Genomic DNA, 19,752 nt, shown 5'->3' with positions numbered 1-19,752 from the left:
CAAATCTGAAGACAACAATTCAAAAAAAATTAACAACTAACACTTTTTAATAGATCTCAACTCACAAAATGCATAACACCTCAGAAAATAACCACTTCACTTCTGATCTTTCAGTATCTCCATAGCCAGTACCAGGAAACAAATCAGGAAGGGAGAAAGTTCCAGAGACAATCCCATTTCGAGAGGATCAGCTTGCTGTTAGCCCTCCATATTTAAATCCTAGGCTGTCAGTGCAAGTGCCTCAGTTGTGCCTAGACTTGTGTGCTGGTTCTCAGCTTCCCCCGTTTTTGCACTTGGAGCCACATTTATACTCTCCATAATCTCAGTCACAAGGAACTAGTGCGACCTTTAGCCCAAATGAAATATGTGCTTCAATGCATCTGTTGATTACACTAAAAAGTAGTTAAAAAACTTCAAAATGGTCAAAATCTAAAAGAAACATATGAGAGCTGCAAAAGATTTTTATTGGCTTTGTCCAATTTTTTAATTGATTTTTCTAGATTTGAAATTACTGGGTGCATCCACACAAGACATCTACTACAGTTGCCTAATTAGCTTGGCAGTAAATATCTGCATGTCTACATGTTCAGTGTTATTAGGACAGAGTAAACTAATTAACTCTGCCATAGATTAGTTCTTATAAATACAAATACTATCTTATGTTGGAGTTTTTTACTTTGCAGCAATGCACATGTAAATGCTGACGGGGCTGGCTGGGGCATGGGGGTAACTACAGTATGGGGGCTGCCTGCTGGCCAGCCCCACAGTGGAGCACCCTCATGGCCAAGTCAGTCCCTCCTCAGCACATTGAGCCAATCTGGAGAAGCCTTGGGCTGGCAGGCTAACTCCCAGGGCCTCCTGCCAACTGGGGCTGCTCAGACCTGCTCTACATGCTGCGGTCCCAGGTGCATGTTGAAACACGGTACCTAGAAGCAATAAACTCCAGTGTGATATGTACAAGAGTTTATTCTTCTGAATTAATAACATGTGTAGATGCACCCACTGGGAAGCTGGTGGAAATTACAAAGTACTGGTGATATAAACTCCCACTAAACACCACACAGTAACAGATCAGATCCATACAGACTTAATTTTGTTGTTGCTGCGTTGGTCCAGAACTGCAATGCAGCTTTGGGCAACAACTCTCCCAACTATACAGTTTATTCAAGAAATAAAAGACACCATAAAAAAAGCCTTAAGTATTTATTTATTTTAAGGGCAGCCTAATGAAGATCAGATCATTTCAATGGACTAGTCTGAACATGATAATATCACAGGTAACCATCCTAAGAATCATACATGAAAGCAGGAGGTGGAAAGCAGACTGAGAAAGCAGAAATCATCATGGATGATAGATCCATTAATAGCTATCACACTGAACATTTAGGGATGTATCTCTGGCATTTTTAAACCAATGATGATAGATGCCAGGGAGGGAATAGCAAAAAATAGATTCCTTATATGCATTCCCTGTAAGGCAGGCACTACAACCACAGTTGGAGACAGGATACGGGGCTAGATTGACTACTGATCTTATGCAGTATGGCACCTTTTATGTTCTTATGTTCTTACATATGTGAGATGAATATTAACTCCTAAAATTGCATTAATACATAGAGAGCTCAACTCCCCTCATAGACTCTCAACTGTTAAGTCTAATTGCTTCTATCTATCATCACGTTTGTCCAATTTGAAACATGGATACCTGTCAGCCAAAACTTATCATGACTGATACACCAAAATAAGTCATTCAATCACACCTGATGAGTCAGACCAACTGGAAAGGGGGCTGGGATGGTGTGGGTGCTAAGATACATGGCTGACAGATCAGAGGTTGCAAGTTTGAAGCCACAGCAGAAGCACCTTGTGACAGCTGAAAATTGTCTGTGTGATAGAAGTGCTTGTTGAAGGCTCTATGAAGATTAGACCAAGTGTTTTTCTGACATTTGTTTAGATATTAAGCTATATGTTGTTGCTAAGAGCCTAATTAAAGTTTAAGATGTAGTAAGGCCTTTTATGAAGTAAGGCCTAGTAAATTTAGCAAAGCCTTGAAGTAGTAAGGCCTTGTGGCATAGTTAAAATTAACCTTATCAAAAGAATGCAAGGCTTGTACTGCTATTGGTCAGTCTAAGGACAGTTGAAGTAAAAAGAATCTGAGTGGCTGTAAGTTATCAGCACAATTCAGAAGTTATAATTTGGCTGAAACATCTGGAAATCATTCAGAAAAAAGATACAGCTCTGTGAAAAGGATTAATTAGCTGTTGACCTGGATTCAGTGGGCCCATAGATCTCAAGGAGCCCAAGGACTGAATACCAGGGTTCTTCCCAGTACCTCTCAGAAAGCACTGATTTGGGACGCCTGACTTCACTGAGCTTTGTGGAAAGAGAAACTTGTCATATATCAGAGATCAGAAGGGACTGCCGATAAGGTGCAGATGTGAATTATTCTTGTCTGTCATTGTTTGTCTTGTTACTATGCGTAGTTGTATTTTTCTTAAGTCAATAAACATTTCTTACCTTTCTACCCCTGACCATACTCTCAATCCCAAACCCTCCGCAGGCAGCTGAGACACACATATAGTGTAGCCGTGTCAGATTTTAAAAAAAATCTGCAAATTCTGCTAAATACCTTCTCATAAGGACATGAAAGGAAAACCAGATATAGACTCAAGTTGGATGAAAATAAAGACACCCAATAGTTCTTTAACAAGAAGTTCCCAGAATTAGCAAAGTTTGAATCTCATTTTTATCATCTTGGTACCTTTTCCTGTATTGTGCATTATCCAGTTCATCATCATCTGCTGTTCTTTTTTTCCTGTACCTTATATAAAGAGTCAAGGCTGGTGTTATAATCAAAATGGTTCAAACACCACAACTGCTACAATGTTGATACCACTTTATGTTTCTAAGGGTGGTTACGAATAGAAAGAGAAGGTATTCTTAGGTAAAAGTCAATCAATTAGCTGTTCTCTAAATGCTATTCTCATATAAATGTGAATGTGTCTGAGTAAAATTAAACAATAAGAAACCTCACAAAAATGATACAAATAATGAAATTAAGGATGTGGGGGAAATTCCTTTCAATGTTTATAAATAGAATGTGCAATTAAACCTGACATGTCTAGCAATTTTAATTTAAATTGCCAAACAAAGAGAGAAAACAATTAATTGGTAGCTTCCTTAATTAAATTACACAAATGTGGGATCAGTGTGTTTCTAGTTTTATTGCTATTATTATTATCATTATCATCACTACTACTATTAATAATAATAAAAATAATGAATTTTTATCCACAATAAAGGATTCATCAGGGTCTCACAATTAAATCACTGAGGAAAAGAAAACCAGTTTAAAAGTGTAGGTAATTACATAGAAATGAATAATAAGCATACTAAAAGCTGTATTTTTTATACCATTTTAGTACCATTTCTTTCTAGTTATGAAAGATTCTTCAGGTTGTATATTCTTCAGGAATTGCCTATATATAAACATACGAACATGGATAGACCATCACCTGAGACAAATCAAAGCCTATGACACATTTTACATAACTGGTTAAAAAGTATCCTTAAACATGAAAATGTAGCTACAAAGTGACACTCATGCCTAATGAGCTGGGCATTAACTTACTGGAGGAGGAAGGGGGAAAGGTTGTTTAACTTGCTTAATAGCAGCCTGCTCAATTGCACAAAGCCAAGCTGAGAATTGTTTTCTTTTTTTTTTCCATCCACAGTGCTATATTATGGCACCCTGCAGACAGTAAAGTATCTCTTGCTGTGACGAGTTATTGATCTTGTTTTCCTCTGAGAACCCTAACAAGTCAAACTCTAGCTTCCCAAAATATACAGCTGGAGCAGTACTTTGCAAGGGCCATAAGTTAAGCAGAAATTTGCTCTCTAGCGCTCAGCAGAAAAATGAAATGTCATTAGTATTCCACATATGTACCATGCACATTGCACTTTTCTGTTATCTAATGATTGAATGATGGAAGTGTTAGTAAGCAGGGGTCTTTTTCTCATGTCATGTTTAAGATCTCTCCACTTTTGTATTACAAATACAAGCATCTTTGCTGGAGAAAAGAAAAGAAAAGAAAAGAAAAGAAAAGAAAAGAAAAGAAGAACATTACAAATCAGTGACTCTAGTTCTTCAAAGGTTTTACAGGATGCTTACACCAGAAATGGCTTTGTTCCAGTGTCCTAGACTCTGGTATGGGATGAAACAACAAAACACAAGTGCAGAGCGATTTTGATTTGAGGTGTGAAAAAAGTTTAAGCTGGATGAATAGGATGGTGATATTTCTATGGAGAAGTCACCCTTGTGATCTAGATACAGTCTCACTCCAGCTGAGATGCTCTAAAATATAGTTGACAAAGGAGTTAAAGTAGATTAAAACAGAAGGGAGAAATTCTCAGCGCAGAAGGGAGACTGGAGTGGGAGTTGTGGATAAGCACTGTTTTCTTAAGGTAGGGAAAGGAGATGGTTCCTTTAGATTTCATCAAAGGAGTAGAAAGTATGGTGTCATCACACTACTACTCTCTATTCATTTAACTGCTATGTAAATAGTTGAACTGCATTTGAGATTATGGAACATTTCTACTCAGATACACAAAATAGATTTGGGTAATGAGCAGAAGATAGATTTGAGATATGAATATTGAGTTAAGGTAAATACATAGCTCAGAGTGTTGGAGCTTACAAAGAGTAAGTAACCATTAATCTATGATAAAAGTCAAAGTTCTTGGGCAACTGTAGGTCAGAAATTGTTAACCAAAATACTGCTGGCACCTTGAGATGCTGTGAGATACTTTTAAGATAACCCCACAATATTAGTGCTATTAGGTGTGTAAACACCAACGTATTTCACAAGATAAACCTAGAGATTTCAAATTGGAACCCATAGTGTTAAAACATTTCTCACCTGTTGTGGTCCTTCTGAGTTTCTGCAAAAGAATAATTGCTCTATTATTTTCCCATAGTCCAAAAAAAAAAAAGTGAAAGCTAAAAGAGCCAACATTTTTGAAGGGCTGAAAAGGTTAAGAATCAAGCCCATGAATATAGTCAATGGCAAAAGGGGATGTAGCTATCATTAAATATGGCCATTTTAACTCCCGAGCCCAAATGACCTTTTTTACAGTTGCAACTTCTGCAGGCAACTTAAGCCAAGAATGAGGAGTGAGGCTCAAACTCATACTTCTCAGGTGTTATCAGCTTTGCTACTGTACCTGATGAATTTGTTATAGCTCACCTGAGTTCATAATTAAATAATTAATGTAAGAAATATTTAGAGGCCTGGTCAGAGCTCAGGTCCCCACTGTGCTAAACAACATGCAATTATGAAGTATAAAGGATATATTTATAAAGTACAAAGACTCCAAAGGATGCATGCACACATGCAGGCATGTGCACTCGCAGCAACTCAAATAGCAGCAGCACAAATTTGTGCCAGAGATTTGTGACTCAGCACATGTGCCTGAACATGTACTTTGGTGTAGGGCTTGTTGTGCTACTTGGGGCAAACTGACCCTGTCCAGCTCCTCCTGGATCTGCAGCCAGGGGAAGCTGAAGTCTGGGTCTAGCATGGGGAACATTTTTTCATTCCCAGCATGCTTCTTGTAATGTCTCAAAATGATTTGAGATGCCACAACAAAAGTGTCCAAAGGGCTGATAGTCTTCATTAATGACAGGCTTCAGGGGACCTGAGTGGGTATGAACGATTTAACAGTGAATAAACAAACAAGCTGTAATGTAAATGTTTTGGTTTAAACTAGATAGTTGAAGCTAGATGGTATTGGAAGAATTATATGGATATGAGGATAAAGTAGCAGATTTAAAGATTTTTAAATCCATATGAGGTAGCATGGATGAAAGTGCAAAGCTTCTTGAAAGAGAACCTGACTGGTACATGTTAAAGAGTAGGAACACTCCTGGAGTGAAGCAGAGAATATCATAAGTGAAAAGAACAAGCAAGTAGGGCACAGATAGTCTGTGAAGATTCTGAAAGGTAAAGACAAGCTGTAATTTTTGGCTTTGCTTAAGTCAACGGGCGTTTTGCCATTGACTTCAGTGGAGCCAAGATTTCACCCACACAATCTCTATTTGATGCAGAGGTTGAGACATGCAGAGGAGGATGAAGTAATCATAGTGACAAGACAGGGAGACAATATTTAAAAAAAAACAACTCTTTGAATGGACATGAAAGTAGTCATTCTTTGTCTGAGAAAATCAGCCTGTAGCCATCCTGGTGTGCAGAGGGACAATGACTGTAGCTGTGCAGAGAAGAAGGAATTAGAGAAAGCTCTGAGCATTCTCTCCTTCTCTTGCACACCTTTCCAGGATCTAGCTTATTGAAAACTAGCATTTTATAAATCAGGAAAGGAATTTCCTTTATCTCAAGTAAAATGTTGGCCACCAAGTTTATCTATACCCATAAGAATTATGACTAGTATGAGTATGCATTAAAAAGTTTCCTTTCAAAGCAAATCCAACTTCAGGGTCCTTTCATTTGTAAATGAGATTAAATTATCTCAAGTCACTTTGCACACAACTATGCACTTGCAGCATAGATAATGTAGATATACACTAAGATTCATGAAGTCTACTTTAACTGACTACAGTTAAATTTTAAGATCTAATTAGAAGTTAATAGTCTAATTAAAATTGATTCAAACTGTATTTGCTTACACTTTTATTAAAATTGACTTATCTAGTATAGCAAGCCTCCAATATAATATCAGCGTTAGGAGGGGTACTCTATATCATCTACAATTAATAGAAAAGATACCAAATGATCATAACTGAAATTCTGTCTGATCAATGCATCTATCCATGTTCTCCCACCATGCACATTAAAATTGTATCTAAACTCTTCTATAGGATATGAATACTTGAGTTTCCCTTTAACTAAATAAGAGCGCTGGGTGAAATTTTATAGAGAAAAAAGCAGCAGACAAGGAAGCTTAAACTAAGTAAGCATGAGTCAGATTTAGGCCTCTAGCAAGTGAACTTTGCATTTTGTCAACTAGCTTGGATCCTGAGCCCATCTTCAACACACAGGTAACCATGTCTCTTAGATAAGTATAAATTAAAGGCAGGAATATTGCTGATGGAAGGTCAATTTAAAAGCCATCAACTTATGAAATAAAGTTTGCATGATATGGATATGGAAGGGAAAACATCCTATTTGGCAAAGTATACATGAAATCCAAACTCAACATGTATAATAATCTATTCCAGCCCTGAACAATGCTCCTTGAGAAAGCTTTCTCACTAAATATAAGATAATACAGACACCTATGGGATGATCCATCTGGTTTAGAGGAAGCAAATATAAAATGAAATTTGTAATTTTCCTATAATTGCTATGAAGTCTAGCTTAGCTATGCATAGAGGAAAAAGGCAGGAAGAGACTTTGGGAGTCATCTAGTCCAAACCTCTCCCTGAGGCAGGATCATCTTTATCCAAACCATCCTATTCAAATCCATTGTCTAACCCCTTAGCATAACTATAGTCATCCCTGACACAACACAAGGTATAACTTTCTAATTTGCCATAGGTAAAGAAGGTGGACCATGGCAGCCAATGTCCTTCTGCTTCAAAGGTTGTTAATATAAGCTTTTGAGGTCCCAGCAAGAGGACTGTGCCCTCCTTCCTCCTGGTGACCAAGGAAGGAAAAATATGCTAAAGTCCATACCAAGTGTCTGACCATGGGGTAAAATTCCTTCCTGACCCCAGCTATGGTGAATGGTCTGACTCTGAGCAGAAGGGCAAGACCTTCAAGTGAAAAATCTAGCAGGATCATTGGCATACCCCAGTCAAAATCCACAGATTTGGTTGTAGTCAATACCCAACGCCTTTGGGGAAGGCTTAAAAAACCCCAGACACATGTAACAGCAGTGAGAGGGGGTGAAATTCTCTCCCAGCCTCATTAGGTAATCAGCAAAGCTCAGAAGTATAGGAAATGCCCATAGTGAAACAAGCATAGCAATACCTGGATCATCCCTGACCAGTAGCTATCTATACCTCCAGTGATGGAGAGTCCACAACATCCCTAGACAACCTATTCCACTGTCTCACTGTTCTAACAGTGAGAAAAGTTTTTTTTTTTTCCCTGAAATTCAGTCAAAACTTACTTTGCTACAACTTAAAGCCATTGGTTTGCATCTACTCTCTGCAGCAAGAGAGAAAAGGTGTTTTCCCTCTTCTTTATGGCATCCCTATAAGTATTTAAAGACTGCTATCATGCATCTCTTAGGCACCTTTTCTGCAAGCTGAACTTGGCTATTTCCTGCAACCTCTCCTCATGTGTTCTGCCTTTGAAGCCCTTTATCGTTTTTGTCAACGTGCTGCTGGATCCTCTCTAACTTCTCCACACCCTTCTTAAAATGTGGAGCCAAAAACTGCTTAAAATACCCTAGGTGAGGCCTAAACAGTGCCTAGAAGAAAGGCACTATCACCCCCCAATGTCTTGCACCTAATGCTTCTATTGTTCGATTCCAAAAGTGCATATACCTTTTATCCAGTTACACCACACTTCAGACCAATATTAAGTCTGTGATCTACCAAGACTCCCAGATCCTTTTCTGTAATACAGCTACCCAGTCAGGTGTCACCCATTTTGTATTTGTATTTAATATTATTCTTCTCATGTTTACTTCGAGGATACAATGGTCCCTGTCCATGCCCCTGCATTTCATGGGAAGGACTGATAAAAATACCACTTGTACTTCAAACTCCTTAACCATCGTGACAAGAGCCTTGTACTTGCCTTTGAACAGTGTAATTCCTAGCAGGATCATTGGTGCCTACACAGACAAGAAAGAAAGAGTAGTGGTCTGAGGGATGGATGAGTTTTGGCAGTCTCTTTGTGACATCCCAGATGTGGGCTTTAGGCAGACAGAATATCTCCCAGGACCCCAAAACTGGGTGAAAATTGGTGCCTCTGTCCCCCACAGAGGAGAGTCACTGACCACCATCACTCTTTTTTTCCTTCTTGTTTGAGTGGTCCCAGAGCTGTCATCACTAGACCCTATACTTCTTGCTCTAGGTATCTGTACAAACATGCTAACTTTCTCACAGTTAAGTCAACCTAATTTTTTTAAGTTGACTTAACTGTCAGAATATACGCACGTATGTGGAAAAGAGTTGATTTAAATGTCTCAACCTCTTAAATGTGTCAATGCCTCTAAGGTGTATTATCTTGAGTCACATGAGTTAAGTTGACTTTAAGGAGCTACCAGAGGGGATGGCTCACAAGATGGCTGCCACTATGTCAAGGAGTTATACATGTGTATGCTCTGATGTGGTTTAACTTATGTTGACTTTCTTAGGTTGACTTAGTTTTGAGGTGAATTTATTTTAAGTTGACTTAGACACGTGTACACAGCCTAGAGTTCTGAGTCTTCTACATCATACTTGCAGATGTCCTCTCCTCTGCCTTGTCCTCAGCTGTCCCACCACAGGGTACCTGAAAGTTATTGCTGACTTCGATCTCTGCTCCTCTTCAGTTACGGGGCTCCGCCTTTTTTAGGAGTTGTCATACACTGCCACTTCTTTTTCATTTGGCCTCTCTGGCACCAACCTATCATAATTCCTGTCCAATTCATCACTGTTTTCCTTGGTGTAATATAGCATGGATACATGTGCTTCTAACCTCTGAATCTTATCCTATAGGGCATCCACCAGATTATACTTGGTGCAGATGATGTGACCTCGACTCTCCGGGAGGAACATGAACATGGCACATTCCAGGCAGCTCACAGCTACTGACCCAGCCTCCACTTGTGTCTCCTGTGTTCCCTGCAGGATACTTCAGCTTTTCCTTTCATGCATTCTTTGGATCAACCCAAGTTTTGAAGGAGAACATTAAATTTGCTAGCAGATCTACAGTTCTCACTAACCTTAAACACATAGCCTGACTCCAGGGGAAAAACTGGCAACACCACCTGCAATATCTCCAACAGCATCTCCCACAACTAATCTCTCTTAATAAACACTAGTAAAAAAATATCTTAGGCTACTATTTTAGTAGCTTTCTTCTTGACTTTGTCCTTGTTCCCAACTCAGGGTTCTTTCCATATATCCTCCTGGATGCTTGTAAAAGGGTGTTTTTGTCCTTTAAGTGGGAGCGGACAGCCTTGTGATAGAACCCCAGCTGTGGGTGATTAGTTAGTCAAGGGGTACCCATTGGCAGTTAAAAACTAAAGGTAGAGAGTAGGGAGCTTGAGCGAAGGGTAATAAGTCATCCACAAGCAGGAAGCAAACTAAAACTGAGGTAAGCTCAACACCAGGAAAGAGCCAGAGCAAAAGGGCCCTACTGCTGAGAAACAGGGCTATCATTTCTGGTGTTCTGGTTTGTTTATTTGAGCAAGAACTATGTTTGTTTATGTTAAAGGTCTCTCTGAAGAGTCCCTCAGGGGAAGTCCAGCCTGCAACACACCAGGCTCACTAACCTGCTTATGCTGATCCACACGCTCATCTGTCACTTGCACAAACTTCCCAACCTTCTAGGATTCTTTATGGGGAGACTGACAGCTTTTTTTCTCTGACCTCTTTCCTTCTCTGATTTTTATAATCAAATACTATTCCTCCACAACGTTTCTTGAGTTGTGTAGTACAGCCATTCCTATAAATCACTGCAGGTTTTAGTTTCATGTCTTTGCCTGAACATGCATGTCTAGCGAAGGAAAGGCTGGCTCATGCAAAGAAGCTGGACCCTCTGCTGAATGACAGTTGTGGCTGTATTACAGCATGTCTAAAAAAAAAAATGTATGCCATTAATGTGCTTGCCAGAATCCTTCCACAGAACATCAAGATATCAGTCACAAGCAAAATGGAATGATTGTAACAAGCTGACAACACCAACCATTCATTTTATGGACCCAATGTGGCTGTTTCCTATTTGAAGTCCTGGAAGAGATTCCTAGCCAAGTGGAACTGCTTAAGACATCATTAATGGGTAAAAATTGGACAAATGGTACACCACAGTTCAGCACACTCAACAAAGACATCAACATGCACATCAATGTCACCAAATACTTTTTTGTAGGTACAAAGGAGGATTGGTTGATCTAGAGGTATTCTAAATATCTTTGAGCTTCTGACTCTTATTCAAAAGATTACATGAGAAGTGAGGTTATGGTTATGACTTGGACACATGTGATTGTGGTGATATACCAACCAAGGAGAATATGTTGATCTGGTAGCTCCTGAAGGAACTGTGCACAGAGACTTTGCCAAGTCTGGAAACGTTTTTGCCAAGTCTGGAAACGTTTTTGGATGCTTATCTTGCTGGGATCCTATGACCCCAGCTGACTTCCTGCTCTTTGGGCAGGGGGCTGGACTCGATGATCTTCCGAGTTCCCTTCCAGTCCTAATGTCTATAATGTCTATGAAATAATAGTACAAAAGTCAAATTTGTAAGGGTAGGGCATGAGAAGAACAAGTAAAAGAATGAAAGATGTATTTCTCTGCCTAGCTCCTACACTACGTCCCAAACTGCACTGTCCAAGGTTCCCCTGAAAACTGAAATTCCCAAATTCCCATATGTTATGCTATTATGGGGCCTAAACCTAGGGACATTCTAATCTATGCCCACTCTCTCAAGTTACTACCTTGTTAAAACAAAATTATATTGAATAGGGTTCCTACATAATAGACTTCCCCGATCTGAGTTCTTTTTTAAAGTTCCTGAAAGGATGCTTTCCTTTCTGTGATCCCTATTTAATGGATGACCCTTTTTCAGCTCCTCACTCTATACTGCAGTCATCACTTCCTATAATACAGCAGCAAGCGGCAACTAATTAGAAGCTATTCCACCTATGGTGTTTTGCTCAGCAGAAATCAGGAATTTTCTATGTTTTCAGTCCTTTGTCTGAGCATAAAAGTTACTAATTACCATGCTGAAATGTCCTAGCTTCAAATTGCATTGAGACAGAAAGAGTGAGGTTAGGCAGGACTATTCAAGAGACTAATTACTTCTAAAAATGCTGACTGCCCTGTGGTGCACAGTACCATATTGTCTGCACTAACACATCTAGGTCATCAACATTGGCTCAAACCATGAAAGTGGGCAGCACAGATTGTCACTAAATAGAGTGGAAACACAATAGGGAGCCAATAGGGGTGTTCAAGTCACATAATGTATCAGAGACAACGCCGATGACAGTATGTCTTATCTTGACCTACTGTCCTTTCCTTGCAATGCAATATTGTTACTGCTGGACTCCAAAGCCTTTCTGCGTTCCTGAGAGGCTATTTATCCTTATGCTACTGCCCACTGAACTCTGAGGGATCCATGTAAGTGTGTGATATGACAATTGATATACTAAGGCTGGCTCATTCCTTGTGCCAAAGTTCTATAGCCTGCTGTCAATGTCCCCATTTTTAACTATCTTTATCATTTACCAGTATCTTTCTTCTTGGAGAGAGAATGTTTTGCAATGTATCATCCTTCATACCCATCTGCTTCCAGTATATCTACTTTCTGAAAAGATAAGAAATTTTTGAAAATGCAAAATCCTGTGTATTCATATGCATAAAGTGAGGGCAAAACTTTTGAGACAAACTCTGAATGGGCAAAACTGATGGTTTATTCTCAGAACCACCTCCATGAATATTTAACTTCTGAAAATTCATTTTACCAGTTCAAAATCAGCTGAAAATTTTTCTCCAACAGATAATTTATTTCAGTATCCCTAGAAATGCTGGGGGCCAAAAAACAAGTAAACAAACCAACGTGGATAGAAGCAAAATATTTTCTGCTTTTCTTAGCCGTCTGAAACCAAACCCCTGATTTTGAGCAGCAGATCACCATGGTCTGCTCCAATAGAAGTGCCAGGCTGTGACAGAAAAATGGTCCTGGCAGTACACTGTCCCCTGAATGTTAAACAATATATTTTTGGCAGATTCCTTCATTGTTACCTCTGGTTTCTACTGTGTGTATGCTGATGACCAGTAAACAGACAGAATAATAATTCATTAGCATAACAGAGAGACAGATCTGTTGGACTCTTTCCCAGACTTCTGGACACAGCCCTAACACAGAAGACATGACCACACCTTCCTCAACTTTGATCATGTACACATTACAAATAGTCTGTTTCTGTAACCACTGTGAGTGGTGATGATAACAGAATCTGGAGACAAGTGAATTAAAAAATCCATTTGGAAACAATCACATATAAAACACTGATGTACATATAACCCTGCTTATCATCCAGTACAGATTCATGAGCATTGTGTCCTGTGTCCTTCTCCCAAACAATAGGCTGAGCCCTAATATGGATGCTGCTTCAAGACTATGACAGTGCATTTACCAGCAGACCTGCATATGAACACCTGCCCTTTATTGGCTATTCTGCGTGTTAGAGTAGTTGGGATGGACAATACTAAATTACAAAAACTAAAAGGCAGTAAGTTCAATCAGTGTTCTCAGAAAATAAATGAAATAGTTCTGTATCCTTCTCAACATAAATTCATATCCATTGGGAGAGCCAAGAATACAGATGTACACTGAGATCAAGGAGACTTCTAGGTCTCTGCATAAACAAAAGTAATTTCAAATGTTCATACAACTACATCACATAAAAGATAATGAAAATGTACTTAGTTGAGGTACTTAAATCTAACACCCAATGAATTGTAGATGCTGAACTATTTAGTTATTACTTATGTTGCCTTGTGGAATTGCTAATTCTGCAGGCCAGAATCTTTTCTATTTATTACTTTTCCTAATGACTTATGTGATACAAAGTTCACATAATTAAAAAGCAAAATAACTGAGACCTTAATTGAACTACTTTAAATTAATTGTAGAGAAGTGAGGAGAAGGGGTGGAGAAGAGCAGAGTTAACCTTTCGATGTTCCTTTAAAAAAAATGTGTGCGCCAAATTCCATACTCATTCCTGTTTCCCCCAAACAATCTCAATAGGGGCTGCACAGATGTTGTTGGGTACACAGTGAAGGCCATTGCTGCTGTTCTTGTATCAACCTTTTTTCCATGTGCTCATCGAGTAGTAGAATAGTACATTTTTATGTAAACATGATTCTAGTAGACTGACTGACAAGGGTCATGTGATTATATAACATAGGGTATATACACATACATACAAACAAATATAAATAGATGTGTGTGTGTGTGTGTGTGTGTGTGTGCGTGTGTGTGTGTGTGTGTGAGAGAGAGAGAGAGAGAGTGAGAGAGAGAGACATGCACTTTATTACTCAAATCTAAGAAGACCCTGAATTTAAGATGACTCCCCCAAGATTAGATTCCACATAAGGAAAAAAAAGTATTTGGCATTTTATAAAAAGGCATACTGGGGGAGAAAAAGACGCCCAAAACTATAGCAATATCAGTAAGTTATAAATTCAATATTAATTTCAATTCAATTGAAATATAAATGTGTTTAACTTAATCTGTATTAGGTTCTGTCCAGAACCTAGTAGGGCTATGTGAAACAGCACTGTTTCGTTTTGACTTCTGTTTCACTGTTTCGATGCTGTTTCAATGCTTTTTCAAAGTTTTGCCCATAGGTTATAATGGGGAAGCACAAAACTGCCTCTAACTTTGTCATTTTTTGTTAGATTTGAATGAAAACAGCAGGGATGATAGCCCCTTCTCAGGGCATGAAGCCTGCCAAGTTTCAAGGAGATAAGTATAGGGCTTTCTGGGAAACTGCACCTCAAATCTTGAAACCAAAATTTATGTCCCTTGTAAGTGTGAAGTCACAGAAGGGTGAAAACAACAGGCTTGGTAGCCCTTTCTAAGGGCTTGAAGCCTGCCAGATTTCAAGGTTATAATTACAGGGGTTTCTGGGAAACTGCACCTCAAGCTTCTGACAAGCAAAACCCATGATGTGTGACTGTGTGTGTGTGTTAAGGTGCACCCTCACTATCACTGGGGCCTCTACACAACACAGTAGTGTGCCCCAGTGTGGTCTCCTCCTCCCCTACAGCCTCAATCTGGTCCACCACTTTAAATGACAACAGGTAATAACCCAGTAAGCAGCACAGTAACACCAGCAGCATCTCAGGCAGCCAAAGAGTCACAGTCAATATCAAAGCAGCCCTTCTCCGTCTTCCCCGTTCCTTTCCTTACTTTCTGTTTCCCTGCAGGCAAGCCCAGTTTCAGCTTTAAAACTCAAAATGTTTTGAAACTTTCAAAACATTTCAACTGCCCTTGTTTCATTTCGAGGTTGTTTCAAAGCCCTTCATTTCATTTTGATTTCGCTGTTTGGAGCTTGAAATGAGTTGAAACAGAGTTGAAACAACCGGTAAAATTTCGCACAGTCATACTGGTGAGTGCTACTCCTTTCTTAGATTCCACAATTTAAGATTGGTTGCTTTCACATGTATCCTCAGTGGCTAGGTACAGACAGTCAAAATGCCTGAGGCTAAATTGATTCAGTCTTTGCAGGTTAGTCTAAGTTGCACAGATTAAATTGAAACAGAAGTGAACAGACATTTACCTTTGATTCAGGAAATGCAGCTACATGCCTGCAGTGGCTCAGGCCAGAAGCTGGCGGGGTACTAGAATGGACTCTCTGGCTGTCTGTTCATTTCCTCTTCCTGCTACCCGTGAGGTCTCTGGGATTTGCAGTTCAGGATTACAGAAGCAGGACTCTGCAGAGCTGCTCATCATTTCCTCTTCCTGCTTCTAGGTGCTTCTAGGATTTGTAGTCCATAGTTGCAGCCAGCAGTAAGTTTGAGTGGTGGAAGGGGTGTTTATCCCCCCTCTCTGGCCCCAGACCCTAGCCAGAGTTTTCGGGGGGGGGCAGTCCCCGCCCCGTAGACTGGGCTGTATTCCCAGCTGGGCTTTCCCCCTGCATCCCCTTGTCAGCCAGCCCTCACTGCTCCAGCTAGAGAGCAGAGAGTCAGGTACAGCCCTGCTCTCTGGAGCAGATAGCACAGCCCAACCCAGGGCTGGAAAGTATGCTGGGATGCTGGGGGACTCTGGTTTAACTTAAACCAGGAAGGGGTCTGGGACAGACATTGCATAAACTGGTAGGACCCAAATCAGTTAAGTCTGATACTACATTCAACCAGATTTATCTTAAACTATTTTCAGCTATTTTGAAACTGGTTTATGTGCACTGAACTTATGTTCTCTTACAGGCTTAAACCAGTTTCTGATCACTTAAAGCAGTTTATGTGTAACTTCTGTCCCTAGCAACTCTCTCACACTTCACTCTTTTCATTGTTTTCATCTTCTCCCTTACCCTTCTTTAATAATGGTTTTTTAAAGATATCCTTCTCAGAATCCATTGGCAAAGTAGTGCTATGGCTGGATTCTTAATCTTCCCATGTTAGCACATGGTTCCCTGCCAAGAATCAGTATGGGTACTGACACCATAAATGATCCTTAAAGGGCTTATTCACTATGATATCCAGTACCTGGAGTTGAGATGTCATACCAGCAGATATGAATACAAGATCACAATTCATTGACTGATTTTTTTTGTGTGTTCACATCTGGTGTTAAATGCCCTCTGAATGAATCTAACACTAACATTCCTCTTTTCTTTAGCAGTGCCCCAGGTCTCTGTTTCCACACATCTAACCAGCCATTTATCAGTTCACTTGACACCAATCCTTGTTCTTGGCACCTATCACTATTCCTGATGGCAACTTTTCTTTTGGCAGAGTTTTGCACTTCAAAATCACACAGTGTAGTAATTTTATCCCATCTGCCCATATTGCTAACATCACTGTAATTTTTCACTTGATTTTTGACTTTTCATTTCCTGTATTTCTTATAATTTTACATTTTGCATCTTTCTCATGGATGGTGACATTGCTTGGCATATCAAAATAGACTAGAGTCTCATGAGCATTACCTATCTGGCCTAGCAGGTAGGTTGGTAAGTACAGAAAGCCAAAAATCCCAAGGCAGAATCAATTCAATCTAGGCAGCTTCCTCTAAGCTGCATAGGTTGCACCAGTAACTAGTTTAACTGAAATTCAGGGCATTTTTACACATGTTTCTGATATGGTGCTGGGCGCTTTTAATTAGTGAGCTGTGGTAATTAAAAGTGCCCTCACATCATGTGCATCAGTGATGCAGGGCTCCACCGATACGCATGATGCACAAGGCTGCCAGAGTGCATCAATATATGTGCTCCAGCAGACTCAAATAATCAAATCTGCTCTGATGTGCTGGATTTCCAGTGTGTCGGACCAGGGTCCCTACATGTGTGTAAGTGCCCTCAGTTTTCAATTGAGAAGGGCAGGGTGAGGCCTGCCCTGACCCAGGCCAGTAGACAGGGGGTGCTAGACCACATATCCCAGCCCGCTTGCCATTGCCAGCACAGCCAAGCGTCTCCATTTGGCTCCCCAGTACATGGCTCCCAAAACCCCTGCTGTCTCTCTCCCCCAGGGGAGCCTCCCCCTCAGGAGGTTACTCCCAACCTTGGTTCCCCAGCCCAGACAGCCCTGGGAGCTGAGGGAAATTCTCCTGCCCCCCACCTCTCCCCACACATCTCCTTTCCCAGATGCTGATTGCTTCAGCCACTTCCACAGGAGGGACGGAGAATGAGTCCTCCCAGCCAGGTGCTTGCCCGTGCAGCCCACTGTGGGGCCACTGGGGAGCCCCCACCTTGGGGGGCTTCCCTCCACCCCAGTCCAGGGTCCCCAAGCCCTGGGTAGCTTCAGGGAGCTCAGGGAAATTCTTCCACTCCAAAAGCCCAGAGCTACTTGCCTTCCTTGCTGGGAGTCTCAGGGGTAGCCCCAAGCAGCCTCAGGGAGCAGAGGGAAATTCTGGAACTCCCCTGCAACTAGTTTTGCCTCAGACTCATAGCATCTGAGGAAATCCTGGCTGCAAAGGATCAGGAGAAATTTCCTTTTCTCCCTAAGGCTGTCTGAGACTCACAGCTTTAGGGTGCAGGGAGGGGAGAATTTACTATAGGTTTCTACGGTTTTAAATTTTGGCCAGTCAGGCCCTGTAACCTGCTGCTTTCACTGCTCCCCTGCTGGCTGCTCCCCTGCTACCTGCTCCACCACTGGGTGCCTTGCTGCCACTTCCCTTGCTGCTCTCAATGTGCCTTGTTGTATGCTCGTTCCCTTGCCACCTCTGACTAGAGTCTCGCTGTGCACTTGATCGTTGGCATGCTCATGCTGGGGCCCTTGGCACTTCTTCTGGGTCCCTTATCACATGCTGGATCCTCATCATCAGCATGTATACTTTGGGTCTCTTGTTACTGCTGCCAAGTCCCTCGTCACCACATGCTGGGTGTCTTGCCAACACTACTGGGAGCCTTGCCATATACTGATGCTGCTAGGTGTCTCACTGCATGCTGGATCCCTCCCTACTTCTGCCCAGAGCCTCACGATGCATTGGGTCCCTCACCACATGCTAGGTCCCTTGTCAATACAGTCAGGTCCTTCCCTGTAACACAAAGGATACCTTGCTGGCCCCTGGGGGTCCCTCCTCCCTGAGTGCTGGCCAGGCCTTGAGGAGTCTTTCCCTACAGTTGCTCCTTCTACATTTACTGGCCAGCCCCTGGGGGGTCCCCCCCTGCTGTGTGCCTTGCCAGCCCCTCCCCACAGCATGCTGGGTGCCTGGCATGCAGGAGAACAGATCATTCCCAGCTGCTGCCTGGCTGCTAGTTGCTGAGGCAACTCAGCATGAACTGGCCAGGCTCCTTGTGTGTAGGTCATAATGCATCAGCCAGGCATCATCCCTGAGGTGTGTGGGGTTTGTGGCCAGCATATGACAACTTCGGTTTTTTGCTGGTGGATGATTTTTTTTTTTTTTTTTAGTTGCCTGGCCAAGCTCCATGCATGTCTAGAAGAGGGAGTGTGTTACTTCAACCTGGCTCACCTGACATGGCTCACAGGTGCTAAGGACCAGTTTGGGTTTTTTTGGTGGGTGCTTGAGCCCTGGAGCACCCACAGAGTCAATGCCTGTATGTGCTGAGATGCTCTGAGCTTCTGCCCTGGAGGTGGGCTCTGGAGCAATTTCAACCTGGCTGGGTCCCATGCTATGTACCTGCCACTTAAGCAGCAGTTCAGTATGGCTCAGAACTTGCTGGCCAGAAACTCCACATGCTACAGGGATGGTGTCTGCCAGATCATTTTGAGCTGCATGTGGAGTTTCTGGCCAGAGGATGCTGAAGTAACTCAGCACACACTGGCAGGCAGCAGCTTGGAGTGACCCTGAACTGGCCAGCCAGGAACCCTGCACACCGAGGGGAGCCCAGACACCCTCTGCTTGGTTGGCCATGCTGCCTCCTCGTTAACCTTGCCAGCCCATGTGTATTTTCTGATTTCAGGTAAGTTGGATGCACTCATAAGACAAGCCCTGGTTTTTCCCATGTTGAATAAACAAAAAGCTTTCGTCTTATAATCAAATAAGTTCAGTATAATTTGAACAGCATTTCCTCACCTGCTACCGTGTAAAAAAACCCCTACAATATATCATATTATAACTGACATTGGCAAAAAAGAAAAACAATTCCATCAGAACTACATGGGTACCAGCACATCCCCCTTGAGGTTTCATCAGTCAAAGGAAGAAAAACAACTGGAGTGAATGTTATAAAACACACATTGACCTTTTCCCACCAAAAAAGTGTTAAACTAATGCTCTTGGGTAACAAAATATCCCTTGTTTGTGAATTACTATGATGTTGTGGGCTTTTGCTGCCAGCATTGTGACATAGAGCTTGTAATTTTGGGTTCTGGACAATATTTTACAGCTGTTACCCTAAAGTATGATTCATACTTTTCTGCTGGGAACTAATTTTTTTTTCCAATTT

The sequence above is a fragment of the Alligator mississippiensis genome, chromosome 5, assembly GCF_030867095.1.
Source record: "Alligator mississippiensis isolate rAllMis1 chromosome 5, rAllMis1, whole genome shotgun sequence".
NCBI classification, from domain to species: domain Eukaryota; kingdom Metazoa; phylum Chordata; order Crocodylia; family Alligatoridae; genus Alligator; species Alligator mississippiensis.
Note: the sequence above shows the minus strand (reverse complement) of the source record.